The following is a 6,000-nucleotide window of genomic DNA, read 5'->3' on the forward strand; positions in this document are numbered from 1 at the left end:
CATAGTTACATCATGAATACATTAAGAAGAGGTTGAGTTACACAGATTACATCATGAATGCATTAGGAAGAGGTTGGGTTACACCGGATTAACATATGGAGGAGGGAGGGGTGAACATGCAGAGCTGGAGATATGTGTGGATAAGCACCTCTTGAATACTGGTGATGAGAAGACAATGGTCCATGTATGCATAGTCTGCCACCTGGCATTGCCCGGAGGAAAGGCTTGGCAGAGCGATTTGACCGGATTAGGGTCTTCCTGAGGGATCATGGAAGCAGGGGAGGTGTCATGGAGTCCTGAAGAGACTGAGCCGATTGGCACCAAAAGCAAGGAAATCGGAGTTGTGGCTGATTTTATACGAATTTCTAAAGATTTCAGTCAATTTTATATTGATAACTGAGGTCGGAAACAAAATAGATACATTGTAGCAAGATTTGACACTTTTGGGAGTTGGGGGGGCGCTAGGGGCGCCTTGGAAGAAGGCTGACAATACCATCTCTCCAGCTTGCACGAGGAGAAATTCACACCAAACTACTGATGTGGGAATGTGGAAAGCTGAGAGTTGAAGGAGGAGGGAACTGTAACTCACAGATCTTCCCATTCTTGGCTTAAGACCAGCTTGCCTTTTTCTTCAAGCCCTACTTGGGCCAATGTCCATCCCTCCACGATTCCCACCATACAAGGGGTGCAGTGGACAGGGGCCTAGCCAGGATTTATATTAAAGGGCAGGCTTTTCGTTGGGGGGGGGGGCAGAACTGAGTTATCTGTGATGCAATTGGTTAGTTAAGTTTGGGGAGCAGCTGCTCCCCCAGCACCCCCCTGGCTATGCCCATAGCAGTAGAGACAGTCTAGCTGTCCCTGGTCCTACAAATGCAACCCCTATAACTGGCCCCATTGCTCTCCATGCATTGGGGCTAGGCTCCTTTGCAATGGGGAGCCTTTTCTCCTTATGTGGGGCTACCCCGTGTGATTTTGAACCCTGAGCTTCCAGAATCCTACATCACTGCGAGAACCAACACAGATTGGGAAGGATGATTTGAGAATCCTTGCCCTGTAGTTCCATGCATAAATAAATAAATAAATAAATAAATAAATAAATAAATAAATAAAGCTCAGGCTTTCTTTGGAATTTTGCTTTCTAATATCCCTAGCAGGAAGAATTCTGGCCTCTTGGGAAAGGTCAGTTAATCCCCGCCCCCCCTTATGTATCATGTCCCAAAAGGCCTTGGTCTTCCTGCAGATCCACCGCATGTGATAAAATGACCCCTCACAGTTCTTGCATTTGCAACATTTCTTTGATACATTCTTATACATTTGAGCTAGTTCTTCGTAGATAGAAACATCTTAGTCGCTCACTAAGTTACATATTTTGTTGAACTTTTTAAGCTTACATGCATTTTCCTGAAAGCTCAAGAGATCTCTGTATAGATGCAGCCTAAATGGGTTCTATACAGAGATCTCTTGAGCTTTCAGGAAAATGCATGTAAGCTTAAAAAGTTCAACAAAATATGTAACTTAGTGAGCGACTAAGATGTTTCTATCTACGAAGAACTAGCTCAAATGTATAAGAATGTATCAAAGAAATGTTGCACACAGCCCTCTGTTGGTAATAGTCATGGGGGGGGGGTTGTGTTCCAGAAGCTTTTTATTTCTCTTCTACATCTCCAGCAGATTCCTCCTTATATAATGGTTAAGAACATCATCTTTAAGCACTTTGACTTTGTCAAACCACAAATATGAATGCCACCTTTATCTTCTGTCAAATCCTTCCAAATCCAGTAACCTGGTATTCCTTAATGTTACCCACTCTTTAACCATGTGTGTGTGTGGTGTGTGTGTGTGTGTGTGTGTGTGTGTGTGTGTGTGTGTGTGTAACTGGTCCTGAAAGCAACTGCCTCTCCCACTCTGGGGGGTACTTTCCCCCAGATTGACTTCTGACTTCATGAGCAGGTTTTCACTGACACTTTGCAGGTTTGGTTCCAGAGCTTTTCCCACCTTGCCCTCCCTTAGTTAAGCCTTCTTTTGCAGGTTAACCTCTTCTTCACAGGTACGCGGGCGCTGCTATGTCATGGTCACTGTTGAAGGGCCGAAAAGGAATTTCCCTGCATTGGCAGGTTTTGCCTTTCCCATAGCAAAACATCACAACTATGGTGGTTTCAGGTGTTGGGCGGAATCCTTTAGTCTTTCTTCCTAAATGGTGTGTGTGTGTGTGTGTGTGTGTGTGTGTGTGTGTGTGTGAAGCAGTGACCCATGCCCCCCTTGCAGTGGTGATCCCAGGGTTCCCCGCTAAAGGGGTCTTGAGGGGAGGCAGTGGCCATACGCTGAGCGGCGAAACAGGGGGCAGGAACATATGTTCTCCAGAGCCAGCCCAATCCCCACACATTCTGGATAACCCTGATGTCTCCCAGCTCCCCAGCTGGGGACTGGGAAGGATAAGTGCCCAGTGCCTGAGCCAAGGTCTTCCTATGCCTGAAACGTAATAAATTTCTGGCCAATTTTAATCCCATAGCACGTTGTCTTGAGTCCTTATTCCGCTTGGGGGGCGCCTAGGGTTGGGTGGACTCCGCCTGTCGATGCAAATGGATTGAATTTCTCTCTATGCCCCAATAGATATGAGCAGAGCATGCACTCACATGGCTACTCATGGAACACAGCTAAATGCATGAGTTGCAAATGTAGTAGTCATGGGATGCAATGCTGTCCCAGGTAGGCAAAAGCCTCCAAGCAGTGTTGTATTTATTCATCTCTAAAAGTATCACTAGAGCGTTTTGTCTCTCTGCCTGGAAGGAGAGTCATAGCCTGCATAGGGAGATGGCAATGGCTGTCCTCATTAAGAATTTAATGTGTGCATAGCGCTGATGATGTTCTGTGTATTGATCCAAATGCTTCCTCTAAAAAAGTAAAAGGTAAAGGACCCCTGACAGTTAAGTCCAGTAGCAGATGACTCTGGGGTTGTGCGCTCATCTCACTCTATAGGCCGAGGGAGCCAGCGTTTGTCCGCAGACACTTTTTCCGGGTCATGTGGCCAGCATGACTAAGCCGCTTCTAGCGAACCAGAGCAGCACACGGAAATGCAGTTTACCTTCCCGCCGGAGTGGTATCTATTTATCTACTTGCAGTTTGACGTGCTTTCTAACTTTCTAACTTTCCTTACAAACAAACAAAAGCATACTACGCCCCAGTTCCTATCACTCTGTCTTGGACAGAAACATAGGGCTACATTTCCCTAATATAAAGCATTTGTATATGCTATTTCCACTAATATATTCATTTTTAAGCACATTTTTACCCACTACATGTATTTTGGTAAACAATGGTTAGTTGGTGAACTGCATCACAAAATTTGGATAACTGTAAAGACAAACATCTAGAGCCATATCTCTTGCAGAACTCAACACTATCCTGGTCTAATAACATTTAATGTGATTTTCCTGTTCCCGGTTCTGGTCTGAACTTATCAATGAATATCTCTGGAAGACGTAGAACTCTTCTAGCTGTTCTTGTAAACATTTTTGTCAGCAAAAGCTAATATTTCCTTCTGATGCAAGCATTTCCTTCCCCCGTTAGGACCTCCATCCCTCTCCTTTTGCCCCTCCTCCTTCCCATTTGTATAAAAGGGGGCATGGGATTCTCCACAGACTTACAGGAGGGACCCCAGAGCTCTTTCCTCCACGCCCCAATAAGAGTTTGCCAGCAACTCATTGACAAACCAAGATGGTAAGTGGAATGCTTTGGAGACAGTTGCCACACAACTTTTTCTTTGATCTAGATTATGTTTAAATGATGGAAAGGGAGATTTGTGGTGTGGAAAGGGGGTAAAATTTAGTCACATAGAATCCATTTTTAAACAGAACGAGAGGTTCTACATATAAATATATGATAGCATCATGTGGAACGATTTGTGTATGTGTGTGTCTCTTTTCCAGAAAATCCTCTTGAGCCTGACTGCCTTGTCTCTGACACTTGCCTTGTGTCAGGGATCCTGCATGTTCAGCGAGCACAAAGCAGAGATTAAAGATGGTAAGTAAACAGCAACGTAATGTTAATATGTAACCTATTCATGGCCAAATAATTATTTAATGTTTGAAAAATGTGTTCCTGACTAGAGATGAGGGGGAAATGCACCCCATTCGTATTTTAGCATACACCTACCAAATCTGCTCTTGCAGAACCAGAACACAGACCAAAGTGCAGCTACCTTCAAAATCTACACTTCTCCGGATGTTGTGATGCTGCTCAGAGTCTAAAATGACCTGACGCTGCTCCCATCTCATCTTCTCATTGATGAGTCCCTGCTTAAGCTCTTACTTTTATTGTGTATTTTGTGGTTCTTATATTGTATTTTTAGGTTGTGAACTGCCCTGAGGATGGTATATAAATAGTAATAATAATAACTGGTAGAAATTGAAACGGCCAGATTCCCCATCCACAGGGCACCCCATTCACTCCCACCCTGTTTTACGCTTGGAACCATCGTCTGCAGACGCAAGCAGGAGACTGCATGGCCGCAGTATAAGCAAGACAGATGCCCAGGAGTTGGACAAGTGGAAAATTTGCAGTCACTGTGCTTCTCTTGCGCAGTCTCTGCATTGTGCTGCGCAGCAACTTCTGATTGCATTGATGTTAAATGTATAGGATTTCTCTCCCTAGGTCAGCCGGTGCTGCCCACTGAGTGTACCGATCCATATGATGGCAGCAAGCATCTATTCGGAACTCAGTGGAATACAGCGGATTGCATGGAATGCACATGTAGTGAAAGTGGAATGCAGTGCTGTTCCAGGTAGGCCAAATAACCAGAATAGCACTGGGTCTATTAATCTCTTTCAAATTATTTTGCTCTGCTCTCTCTGAAAGACCTTCTGCTCAATAAACATTCATTAGCTGAATTAGCTGAAGACGGGTGTCCCAATTAATCTTTACATCTGAAGATATGTTGCATAAAATTGAGCATGTCCAGGGTGCCTTTCCAATCATCTGATGACCAGGCATTCGGTGTGTGGAAGCTTGGACTTTGGGATCTCCCTGAGTCCCAGATCCTCTCAACCGGAGACCACCTAGGAGTTGGTGCTGGGGAGAGGGACCCCGATGCACCCAATGGAAGAGGACCCCTCCTCTTTCCTGCACCTTCCTGTCTCCTTCTGTCTCCCTCCTGGCTGGCCTCTTGGTTTCGCACCAACATTTTGCTACACCCTTTTTTTGTGCATGGATGCTGCCCTCAACGACTGCAAACATAGTGGGGGGTGGAGGGTCATCGTACAGCAACATGCAATGGCATATTGTGCAAGACATGTCCTTTGTGCATTCAGCTTGGGTTCCCCAGGTGAATTTGGCCTCAGGGCAAATGTTTTCTAAGGGCTTGGTTTTCCCTGGATGGAGCAAACATCTTGCAAAACTGCTTTTCTGCCAGGCAGTTCCAATCATTCTTGGCATGTCCTAAGCGAGCAGGAGAAAGGAGCGCTCCTCTACAAGATCTGCATAATCTGAGGGAAGCCTTAGTTTACACATTGTTCTTCTTCTTTTTAGGTACGGTGGTACTCTTGATGTTCAGGGATGTAAAGCAGTGTTAAATCCAAACACATGTGAATATGAGTTCTATAAACTGGATGATCCCTCCAAACCCTGTTTCTGAGCTTTACAAATTCCTTTCATGTAAGAGAATCTGAATAAATCAGTCATATATGCATTTCAGTGTGTATCTGTTGTCTTTCCTTGATATCACTACTTGCAGAATTTGGTACATATCATAATGAAAGTGATGGACATGCCTATCTCAGCTATCAGCAGCTTTTTAGAGACTAATGGATTGTTGTTGTTGTTTAGTCGTTATGTCCGTCTCTTCGTGACCCCATTGGACGAGAGCACACCAGGCAATGGATTATTAAATATTGCTTAATTTGATATTTTGTTTATTTTAAAGTTATTCTGACTTTTTTGTATTGGATCAGATGGTTATTATTAGTGTTTGACATCTTATTCTGTTTCTGTGTGTGTTGGGAGCAG

At 44.4% G+C, this 6,000-nt stretch overlaps 1 long non-coding RNA gene across 1 annotated transcript in view; it reads left to right on the forward strand.

The window, feature by feature from the left end:
* LOC309536499 overlaps nucleotides 1–5,683 on the forward strand; it is a 70,176-nt gene extending 64,493 nt beyond the window's left edge. The window contains exon 2 of the long non-coding RNA XR_014221528.1: nucleotides 5,524–5,683. This is a non-coding gene — a long non-coding RNA (uncharacterized lncRNA). The remainder of the gene's footprint in view (nucleotides 1–5,523) is intronic.
* The last annotated feature ends 317 nt before the right edge of the window (nucleotides 5,684–6,000 follow it).

Source organism: Podarcis vaucheri (assembly GCF_965113315.1).
Source record: "Podarcis vaucheri genome assembly, chromosome: 7".
NCBI classification, from domain to species: domain Eukaryota; kingdom Metazoa; phylum Chordata; class Lepidosauria; order Squamata; family Lacertidae; genus Podarcis; species Podarcis vaucheri.